The sequence below is a fragment of the Gouania willdenowi genome, chromosome 14 (assembly GCF_900634775.1).
Source record: "Gouania willdenowi chromosome 14, fGouWil2.1, whole genome shotgun sequence".
Taxonomy (NCBI): Eukaryota; Metazoa; Chordata; class Actinopteri; order Blenniiformes; family Gobiesocidae; genus Gouania; species Gouania willdenowi.
In genome coordinates this window covers 7,057,372-7,069,895 of record NC_041057.1, presented here as the reverse complement: position 1 = coordinate 7,069,895, position 12,524 = coordinate 7,057,372, and the positions used below count along the sequence as shown (strand labels likewise).

General features: G+C 37.4%; 1 protein-coding gene across 1 annotated transcript in view; it reads left to right on the top strand.

The window, feature by feature from the left end:
• Positions 1-531: 531 nt before the first annotated feature.
• The window catches only part of LOC114475449 (T-lymphoma invasion and metastasis-inducing protein 1-like), a 71,535-nt gene continuing 59,542 nt past the window's right edge, over positions 532-12,524 (top strand). Inside the window, 1 exon segment of the mRNA XM_028466235.1 lies at positions 532-792. The gene's annotated coding sequence lies outside the window, so the exon portion shown is untranslated.

Here is a 12,524-nt window from a genome sequence, read left to right as displayed (position 1 = left end):
TAGTGTCTACATCCGCTTACCTCCAACATGGCCGCCCATCTGGGTTACTGCCCAGAAAGTGACGTCGGTGAAAACTTTCTATATATTTTTAAATCGTGATTCATGTTAAACTGAAACAAACAAATAAACTGAAACTGAAACACGTGAGCTAGAACAAATGGCATTTATGTTTTCATGTTATATAAGACAACAGTTCTGGTCTTTTTTTTTTTTTTAACAGTTTGAGTCGATGTGAGTCAGATGTTACTTCCTGGGTGTCCAGCAGCATGTGTGTGTAGTGCATCCATTTATATTCTTCAAAAGAACTTCAGATCAGTGAGCGAACCATTCCAAAAAGGACGAGTACATCTGAAGACTTTAGAGGAGCAGCCCAGTAAAGGTTGAATTAGAGCGAGAGAGAGAAAGGGAGAGAGGACATGAGTGAGAGAGGAAAGGAGGAGGAGGATGATGCTTTGGCTGGGAGCATGAGTGTGTGTGTGTGTGTGTGTGTGTGAGAATGAGTGAGAGAAAAGGGGGAAAGCCAACAGAAAAGAGGGCGGGCTCACACACAGGCAGAGCACACACACCCTTTACTCTGCCTTCAGTCTGGTCTGGGCATGCAGGAGAGGCAGCATGTGTGAGTGTGTGTGTGTGAGTGTCTGTGTGTGAGTGTGTGTGTGTATGTGTGGAGGAAGATGCAACACTGGTGCAGGGATTCCCCCCTGTTTACTCCAAGAGAGGACACTGCTGTGTTTACCCACCACTGGGACTAAACTGATGCACACAGAGGGGATTCTGGGAGCTGAAGTAAAGGTAAACAAATGATTTTTTTTAATTTTTTGTAAAGCTTTCAGACCAATATTTGAATATTTTTCATAGGAGTTTGTGAGCAAAACCCTTTGCATGAGGGAAACCTTATATAATTTGCACATGAAGAGCACAGATTTTCATTCTAACACGTGTTAGTGTTGCATGTCTTCCCACACAATGTGGCTCTCTGTACCTTCAGTGTAAGTGTGAGTTCTTCTTTTTTATTAGCACACACTCACTTACACACACACTGACACACACACACACACTGATACGCACATGCTTTCCTTAAATGAATACCTATCCAGCCATTGCCATTGTGTGTCGGATCAATCATTAATGCACATTTTCTAGTTTCCTACACAAGGTAATCTGTGTGATAACAAAAACCTCTGCACTTCACGTTTTACTGGCTTCAAACCAACTGCCCTCACTCGCTATAGCACATGTGTCAAACTCAAGGCCAGAGGGCCCAATCCGGCCCATTTACAACATCCAAATCGGCCCACAAAGAAAAGTAAAAATGACTGAGAAAACATTGTGAATTACCAAATCATTTAGTTGTGGATATCTCAGTAGGGCTGCAAAGGGACGTAAAATATCTGGCAAATTTCCACTGGAACTTAAGAAAAAAAAAAAAGAAACTTTTTATGGGAATTATTCATTGAAATGGAGCAGGAATTTTGAGTAATTTTGTGAGAACCTTACAATTATTCAAGTAGTTTCATTGAATTTGCCACAAATTCAATGAAACTACAATATTTGCAGGGGTTCACAGTTTTCCCATGCTTGTATAACACGATGGAAGTCATTTTTACTTTCAAATTGTTGAAAGAAACTTTTTCCAAAATCCTGCTCAATCCTCTAATTATTTGCCAAAATTTCCCCAAATTAAATAAACATAGTTACTACCTGTCCCCTTTTGCTTGCATGTTGTCAGTGGCTCATATTCTTCATACTTTTATATGATTTATATTATACTTTCACACTAATGTTGAAATTGTTGGATTCCCCACTTATCCGTATTTGGCCCCTGAACCAAAATGAGTTTAACACCCATGCTTGCATTGCACAGCCTGTCTCTGATGGTGAACTTTATCATTAATAGTTCAATGGTTGTTTATGACAAGAAAATGGATGACATTTCAATTCTCCTTTACTGTAAGCAGGAGCTCTAACTGAGAAAGCAGTCAGTTCCTCAAAAAGTCCTTAAAACAGAAAGGAAAAAAGGGATCCTCTATAAAACGACTCGGTCCTGAAAGTCATTAGCCAACAAATGTGTGCTGTGGAAATAATGATACAAGAGAGGAAAGCAGAAACGGCAAAAAAAAAAAAAGTAAAGTGAATAGAGAGGGCATTATGAGGGAGCATTAAGAGCTACTGAAAATCATGAGCTAACAGCAGTTAAAGGAGAGTGCTACTGAATGCTTGGCAGGAAAGCCAACAGTTCAGAGGAAAACTGTTGGAACAAATGACAAAAAAGCAAAGTATAGGAGAACAGATGTACTTTTTTTTCGTCTTAAATGGTGGCTGAATACAGCGTATATAAAGTGCCATCTGTCACTGAAATGTGTGCGTCAGAGGATGAGAAGGTGTAAGGTCTCAGCTGTGCAGAAGGTCAAACATCAACGTGTACCCACATGTCTGATGTGATTCATGTGATGAATCCTACACTTGAAGAAAAGTTGATTCAACTAATATACAAGAAGTGATTATAAGACACAGAGGCAAGCTACAATGGCCTCATGTAAAGGATTTCAATATAGGTGAAAATCCAAAGTTGGGGTCCAAAATAAAAATGAAAATTTGTTTTATATCAGTTCTGCAGTAAAACGCTTATTTTTTTGGATTTCATTGGTTCTGTCACCCAAGAACCAATGCATATATCTGATGAATCATTAGCGATGTGAACAGTCTATGTACATAGCTCAAAGCTCATGAAAATACAAGGAGCTGAAACATACTGTATGCAAAGCTGTTTACTGAACGTCCAAACATGTCAGTGACCCAAACCCAGACAAATTGTCCAAATTCGAGGGGCTGGCATGTCCACCAGATAGGATGTATAGCAGATATTTTTGTATATTCTAACAGAGTTGGTGGAGATGTATTATTATACCAAATTTCAGTGTGTTTTTGTATCTTTCTGTTGTCTTTTTGTGCATTTTTTGTATTATTATTGTTTTTCTTGTTATCATTGTAGTGTGATTCTGGAATCATTTTGTGTGTTTTTGTTTGTTTTTTGGTGTAGTTTTGTGCATTTCTGTTGAAATTTTGTGTATTTTTTGTATAAATATTTAATTTTGTGTTTTTTTGACTCATTTTCATACTTTTGTTGTCGTTTTTTCTATAATGTGTGTTTTTTTAAGTCATTTTGTGTGTTTTTGGAGAATTTTTGTTTATATTTACAGTCATTTTGTCGGTTTTTGTTGTCATTTTGTGCATTTCTGTTGTTGTTTTGAAAAAAGCTGTCACAAAAGCTTCATGTCGACCAAACACTGCATCAGGGAGATATGCGCTCCACACACACACACACACACACGCACGCACGCACGCACGCACGCACGCACGCACGCACGCGCACACACACACACACACACACACACACACACACACAGACAGACAGACGATCATTGTATTATAGATAGATAGATGACCCTAGATTTATTTTTGGCCTTACTTAGGTTAAATGTGGTTGAAAACCAGTTTTTCTTGAGTACCTCAAGTAATTTGTGGCCTCGTCTTGCAGAGCATCCTTACCAGACTAAAAAAAAAGATCTGTCATACATACTTAAACTCAAAACTTTAAAACAGGACTGTTTAGGTGGTCTAAGTTGTCAGGTAGTGACTTTCAAGTTTGGATTCGACTTTGAAAAAAAGGAAGATAAACATTGGATTTATTTATTTTTTTTCTTTTTGTTTACTCTTATCTTTCCTGCTGCAATTCCCTGCTTCATTGCTGCCACGAGGAAGTGAGTATTGGCGGGATATTTTGAGGAAGTCAACCGTGACAGGATTTATGGTGGCAGATAAGACCTGTGTGTGTGTGTGTGTGTGTGTGTGTGTGTGTGTGTGTGTGTGTGTGAGGCAGTTAGTGCATTTCTTTCCTTTTTTTGGATGTATATTTACTCGATGTGCAACTGCACGTGTGCAGGGGATAAATAGGCTCTATATGTGCACCCTTATGATCATGCAGTATGTGTACAGTGAGCTAATATAGTGGGTAAGCGTGAAGGGGGGGATGGGACACACTAATGTAAGCCTTTTATGTCTCTCTGTGTGTGTGTGCTCGTGTGTGTGTGTGTGTGTGTGTGTGTGTGTGTGTGTGTGTACTGACCCAGATTGGTACACTGCTCCCATGTTAGTTCAACCTACCTGTAGGTTGTATTTATACATTTGTCTCTACACACTTTTACTCTTGTGTAAACAGTCATTCACAAACACTTTGGGCTCTTTGTCCTGCAGCTTAAAGACTAAAATCTTATTTAAAAAAAACTAAAAAAGTAATTCTACAGTGTGTTCTGTTTCTATAAATATAAATCACTTTGATCTGTTCATCAAAAGGTCATTAATATGCATTACAGAGACATTATTTCAACATGTACTGATAATCATTTTTAGTTTAATGCCTCATCTATACTTTTTTTATTTCAAATCAAGTCATACTACCTTTCTGATCTTGGGGTGAATAGAAAAATATAAATAATCAATGATTACAGCAAGAAAATACATTATTCCAAGCACTTTGAAGAACATGGTGCAGGTATAATACTGTATAAAGGGTGATGTAATTACAGTGAGAAGGTTAATCTCTCGCCTCGCTGTACCCAGACTCATCTTTGCCAGTGTACATTACTTTTTTTAAGCCATTTTGTTCTGATTTTTTGTGCTAAGCATTAAAGCTGCTGGAGACAATAATTATGGATTTTCTTTTTGATCAGATACAGACATAGTGTCGGCCTCAGTCGTAGATCAATAAATGTAAGACCATATACTTGAAAAAAAAAAAAAAAGATATAAAAGGTTGAATTTAGCTCGGAAGTTTATTTTGACCTCAACTATGAACACTCTCTTATTGACATTGTTGGAAAAGACATCGGAGTCCCATGGACTGATGCATAGAAGTGTTTTTACGTCATAATATGTTCAAATGTAAATTTACTTAGAAATTTACGAGCTCTCGCTTTAAGTTGGCCACGCCCAAAAAGAACTCATAAGGACACAGCAAAGCAATCAGTAGATGCCTCTGCAGACGACTGACATTTGGCAGTCGAAACATCAGGAGATCAAAGGAAATTTCAAAGTAAATTTCCTGAAAAAAGTTGTGTTTCTGTGTAAAACACCAAAATAAACGTCCGCCATTGTTTTGCCACGACTTTCAGTGAAAACACCAGAAATGTGTTGGGAAATCACATCCCACAATGCAATGCACAACACTGTTCCAACAATGTCAATAAACCCAGCGTTTACAGTGCACAAAAAAAAAAAAAACAACTTTCAAGCAACAATTTCACCCTTTACATTTGATTTTCAAGCAAGTTATTCAGTTGCATTGATCTATGAGGTCTACACTGTCTTTATCTGATCAAATATGGTCTTTAATGGGGTTTGTGCAGTCCCCATTAAACATGTCCCCCAATTGCAATTGAAAGATGGTTCACCATTGGTTCTCTAAATACACGTTTATTACTTATTGATTTTCTGCTGCTGCCATTCATGGCAGAGTTCAAGAAAAACAAACCAGTCAGCTGTCAGTGTTTCTGATTTATTCCAGACAGAAAATGCATTAATTGGCAGAAGAATTTCAAACTGGGGATCATGAGAATATTCTGAAGGTCAACAAGAAAGCAGAGCATTTGTGAAGAGTTAAAAAGACTGGAGAATAATGCTGACAAATATGTATTGTCATGTTTTCAACCTCTTCGGGTCCATTAAACAACATTTTGGTCATGAATCAAAGTTAGCTTTAGCTACAGGCAAGCATGTGCTGGAATTGTGCAAGACGTGAAAGTGAATAAGTGGGCGTCTCACTGACGTTTCCATTTGAATGTAACATCTGTAATGTCACTAATCTGGTTGAGCAAGACGACTGAAGCTGGGGAGTAAATAACACCAGGGTAAGAAGAACATTGTGTCAACGTCAGCCTCCATTGAGCAAAAAGAAGATGCAAAGGCAGGCAGAAGGGATGCCTTTAATTTGCAAAAGGGGTCCAAGCAGGCGGGGGGAGGGGTGTCTGAGAGCTGACATGATTTGGCATGTGCCCTCATACATTTCCTCCCTTTTGTCTTTCTTCTCTTCATCTATTCACTGATAATTACAGTCGTCCGCTTCTTTCTTTCCTCCTTTTTACTTTTCCCAATGTACTATTCTCCTGTTACTTGCATTTTGCTCGATTCAACAATTTCACTTTTACTTTCAGGTCATCATGTTTTTTCATGTCAGCCTATTATCTTTGATCATTGTTGGAATCCATGTCACATATCGGCCAGATCGACAAATGTTTGTGTGTGTTCCTTTATGTATTTCGACTAATAAATAGCAAGAACTTTTATATTTCTTGTGTTTGATAGACACAAAAGACACACTAAATTATTTAAATATTGTGTTCATGCTTTGTGTGCACTGAGATATTTTTATTATTATTATTAATATTATTATTATTATTATTATTTTTAACTTTTTGGCCCATAGGTTTTCAACCTTGGGGTCGCCTGGAAATAAAACAGTCACCTGAAATGTCCAGTAATAATAGAATTAAAACAATTTACTGATTAAGGTTATATATTTACATATATTTTGCACACAATTTCACAGAAATAGACATAGAGTGCAGGATTAAATAATTATTGTTCTTTCTCAACATAGAACACTACACACAATCTCAAACAACTGTAAACCATATTTATTTTCACTTTCTCAAACATAAATGTAGTTCAAATAAAATGCAGTATAAATATACAGTATCTGAGCTGGCACATATTGTCACTTTGTGCTCAAATACTGGCTATACTCTCTATTTGTGACACAGTATAACAAATATCATCAAAAAACAAATTTTAGAGAAAAAAAAGTCAAAATTTGTGATATAAAAATGGGGTCATGACCCAAAAAAGGTTGGGAACCAGTGCTTCAGCCCCAAGTTGGCTGGAAAATAAAAAAGGAGCCCCTGGCTGATGACTCTGTGCTCATCAAATACTCACACTTCACAATCCTGCTTGTTGACCTGGAACTTATTCAGGTGGATATTACATGGCATGTCTCAAAAGCCTGCGTGTGCATTTCTCAGCGTGTACGTGAATATGTCCGTGCATGTGTGTGTGTGAGTGGTCGAGTGTATAATGAAAGAATAAAGCCTTACAGCTGAGACTGCATGAGGGTTTTTATTTATTTATTTATTTTTTCTTGTTGTTGCGTGGATTGAGTTTCTTTGGGAATAATAAAAGAAGCGTGTTGAGTGCAGCGTAGGCTTTCTGTTGATTGTGTGTTTTTGTTATTGTCTTGGAGTGCATTAGCTTTTAGGCACGTGGGTGTTTATGTGAGTGTGTGTATGAACGGTGCAGGGTTGTGGGGTGGTGGTTGGGGGGTGGGTGGGGGTCAGGTTGTCTTTGTCCTCTCCCCTCAGGCCTGCACTCAGATATCAGCGAGTCGTGTGGAGCACATACAGGTCATTAATGTAGTGAGAGGAAAGAGCCTCTATTCACTCATTTCACTGCAGCCACTCAGAGCCCAAATGATAACCCACAGAGATCAGCTCACAGGAAGTGGACCCATTGACCTAGATCAGAGATCCAGGCCTGGCTGCTGAAGGGATGACACAAAACTGACATGAGTTTGACATGCTCATCTTACAGATGGTGTTGCGTTTGTCACTAGACATCACGTAATGACTGGCTGAAGTCCTACAAGTCACCAAGACAAACAGTATGACAAACTCTTACTCGTCATAGAACTTTTTTTTTCATTCTTTCCCATCATCAAATTTTTATCATTTCACATGCACTTTATTATTTTGTTTTGTCAAACTTTTAAGGTAACAACCAAATATATTCTTGAGAACTCAACATTTTTTTTTTTAATTCAAAATGAATTATTCCTAATTAAAGTATTCCGCTTTGCACAACAAACCTTCTTTTTCAGTACTATTTTCACTTTTATTTTGATTGGAATTGATCAGCTGGTCCCTCAATACAATCGACCAGTTTTTTTCGACCAAAAGAAGGGGCTGAGGTGAGCCCGCCTGTCCCGGCGAAATGCTTGCGGCGGGATACACGATGAACTCCTGGGACAAGTGGAGGATTGTGTGTCTGTCTATTCTTTCCGTTGAGGACGCGAAGACGTCTACATAATTGGAATTATGACAGCAGGTATGCTGCTGATTGGAGCAGGCAGTTTTCTGACCTATCGCAAAGTCCGGATTACATTGGCAGCTGTTTTGGGAATTCTGCCAGTCATTTCTGATGGATTGTGCAGGGCTCTTAACACTCAGACTCATGTAATAAACAAACTCAAAAGTAAGCAGGATGCTCCTTTGGAACGTCTACGCGGGATAGAATCTAACTAGGGATGTCCCGATACAACTTTTTCACTTCTGATACGATATCGATATTGCAGCCTTGAGTATTCAAATCATTACTTTATTATTTTGTTTTGTCAAACTTTTTAGGTGACAACCAAATATATTCTTGGAAACTCAATCATTAGCCATGGTTACATTACATTATTTTCACTTTTATTTTGATTGTAGTTTTAAAGCAACAGCTTGACAATAACATACTGTTTCACTTTCATCCGCTGAGCAGGAGAAAAGAGATAGAAGACTGTATTTGGCCAATCAAAGCCAGCGGGTAATGCAACGGCTGCTCTGCCTCCACTATACAGGATTTTGAGTGACAGGAGAACTTTCAGATGACCAGTGCGTCATTAGTGAAGCTCTATGTCGTGGTGCAAGGCTTTCACGTCCCCCCGATGAAGCCTATTTCATTTGCTGATGTCTGTGTGTGTAATATGTCCATGTGTCCATGAATGTCTGTATAATAATGCTTTGGCGGCCATCTTGGATTATGTCGTCACCAGCGCATCATCGCGTTAAGACGAACATGCGCATAACGGCCAGAATTAAACATATACAAGATCGAGGAATGATTCCATTCTGATTTAAAATCATAATCGGATTTAAGTTTAATTCAGAATGGCCATTTTCTTTCGGAATTACGTGTTTACAAGGTCAGTTTATAGAGGATTTAAGTTTCATTCTGAATTAAAGGGGAATTAAAGCTCTCATGTAAATGTGGCCAGTGTTGCGTTTGTCACTAGACATTACGTAATGACTGGCTGACATCCTACAAAGTACAAAGACAAACAGTAAGACAAACTCTTACTAGTTATATAACTTTATTTATCATTACTCATATAGGCTTTATTTTTTTGTTATGTCAATCTTTTTTTTTTTTGAACACTTTATTTAAAGATTTTTCAGTTTTATACAGACAAACATTTCAGGAATCAGGGCTTGTTCAAATTTATTTTACAGAGATTTACACCACAATGTCAACCAGCGGCACATGAGCCCTCAACTTGTGAAAAGATATCCATAAAATTAAACTAAACACACAAAAACAAAAGGAAAAAAACAAAACAAACAAACATACAATTCAATACAATACAATACAATAGGCTGCACAACCCAACTCCTCAATGATTGAATTTTGCATTACACATCCCACTCAAGTAAAAGGCAAACCTTCAACATATGCATTGAAGGGCGACCATGTCCTCTGATATTTATTTATTGACCCACGTAAGCTGTACCTTAGATATTCAATTTGCAAACACATCATCAACTCTCGTACCCACTGAATAAAGGAAGGAGGTTGTACGTCCTTCCACTTTGTTAAAATGAGTCTGGGGGCCAAAAGTGATGAAAGGGCAATGGCACTGGTCTGGTATGTAGTCAATCCATGTCCATTTGGGACAACACCAAACACTGCGGTTGTTATGTCAATCTTTGAAGGTAACAACCAAATATATTCTTGAAAACTCAATCATTGGATGCAACGCGACTAATGAGGATCTATTTAAGACCGATTATTTCCCTGCTTCTATTACTTGCAATAAAAAGCAGTATAAAGGGGTTGTTTTATAATTCACATGAATGGAATCAGCCCACGGAAAAATGAGATCAGACAGAAACTTCAGTTTCTGATGCTAATTAATGCATCCAGATCTTTGACTTGAACTTGGTTTTGTTTGAATGTTCATCTCTGAAGCTGATGGATGTGAAGCTGTCACTATCTGCCATGTCTACATGTTTTTCACACTTCATGTCTTGTATCAAAAACGGTTTCAGTGTGTTCTCCCTGCTGTGAGTCTGTTTCATATCCCAGAGTCGTATCATATTTCTGTTCCGTGTCCTACACAGTGCACTGACCTGACGTTTGTTTGTCACATTCTTGCTGAGCGTTTCCTGCCCCCACGGCTGACTTCAGAACATTGTCTTCTGTGTCTCCTTCAAGGGCCACTCTGTCTCTGTTTGCATGCACCGCTGTTGATTCAGGTGCAGGGATGCACTCAGGCAACCCCCCACCACCACATCCTGCTATTCCCCATCCCCCCACCATTCTCCAGATACCCTGCCCACTCACCTGCTGCTAACATGTTTACCTGCAGGAACATTTATGCTGTGAATGTGTGAACTCACATTATTGCATTTTTATCAAGTAGGAATCCAAGGTTTTGGACAAAAGTCTTTATTCAACAACAGTCGCTGTGGCCGAATAATCGGATAGATTTTAGCTATCACTGATTAACACTGGTTAAAATAATTCTCACACTACAGGGCTGCAATAGGAATTAATAGAGCAAAAATAAAAACAAATTAAAAATGACAACCCTCCAACCTACAACAACAACAACAACAACAACAACAACAAAATAAATACAATAATAAAACAGTGGTAACAGAACATTTTGTTCATTTTTTTTTTTTTATTGTTGTTCAAATCTTTATTATTATTATTATTATTATTAATTTTAAGCATTTATAAACTCAAACATTGTTTAAAACATCAATGTCAACAACAATTATACATTAAATTAAGACTTCAAAATAAAGAGGGAATAGTTGCCACATCTCAGGTGGTCAAGCTTCAAATGAGACATTGCTTCCTAATTTATTTATTTAATTTACTGTATGTATCTAATTTAATTTGATATTTTATTTTATTTTATTTTATTTTAATTTACTTTTGAAAAAACCAAAAAGAGTTATCAAACCAGCACCCAGGCATTTTATTTTCTGGTAAAGACTTTTAATTTCTTCTAGTCTATTCACAGCTATAAGCACATTAAAAGTGATCATTCTATACCTCTCATGTCATCTTCCACCTCAGCACACATCCTTCATCTTCCTACCAGTGGTCCAACACTCAATTCCCAGCAGCTCCTGTTTGAATTACCAACCTCTCATCCCCCGTTCTCCAACTATCATCCCCTTTTCACATTGTTGAGCTGCTCTCATATCCTCCCCCTTTGTATTAACCTCCCACCTCAGTGAGCCTACCTTTACCTAAAACCCTCTCATCCCTCTCTCCTACACACTGAGCCTCATATTTCCCCTGTACGACATTCAGTGTGTGTGGACATTGAAAGAGAAGAAACATTCCTGCCAATTTGTCTCCCTTCAGTGTGTGTTTGTCTGCAGATGTTTGTATATATGTTTCTGTCTGGCTTCATGCCTTTGTGTGACTCAAGCAAGAGTACAACCCTGCTCTTCCTTTAAGGTATCATTCTCATGTTTCCCGAATTAATGAAAACATTTAAACCTATTATCGGCTTAATTCTCAGTTTTTGGTCCACACTAAGCAAGTTTTAGCAATATAGTTTTGTACACTTAAGTCTTTTCTATTTATACCTCAGTCTTCAAATGTATTTACAAAACTGCCCAAACTATACTTTATTTATTTTTATGCCTAGTTTAGATATTTTGAGAGTTTGAGTGAATGGATTAATAAACGTATGTTTTACAAGAGAATTCCTAAAGCCTCAACCACCACCAAGTATTAAATATCCTCTTTGTCAGATATCAGTGATCTGATAATGGTACCATGATCATTCACACTTTAAAAGCTTGGAAGAAATTCCAATCCACATTAATAACCATATAGTAGGTTCAAATGTATGGACAATCCCATTTTTTTTCTTGCTGAAACGCATAATCTAGATCTGATCTAGGGCTGGACGATAATGGCAAAAATTATAACCAAGATACATTTTTATCAATATTGTAATCACGATTATGATCACAATTATTAATCATATTAAGGAAAAATCAGTTTTCAGGCTTTAAATTAAGCTTTAAATCTTTTTAAAATTTACCCAATCATTTAAAATGTACCATAGGCTAACTGAATAAATAAGTAAGTATACACTATTACATAGTGCAGAACCCATATTTTAAATGTAAATATTGCCAACGATCAGGTTAATTTAATCGTGGCAACCAAAATTGTGATCACGATTCAAATTTGATTAATTGTGCAGCCCAAATCTGATCAGGACTAAGCTCGGTGGGAAGTCAAATTTCATAAATACTGATCAACGACAAACAGATGTATCAAATTTTTTTAAATTTTTGCCAATAATGAAATATAGGGATATTTTTTTTCAATTTTCCCAAACTGATCCAGAATCTGTACATTGTTCCGGATATCCTCCAAAAATGTAATGAAGTCGTCCA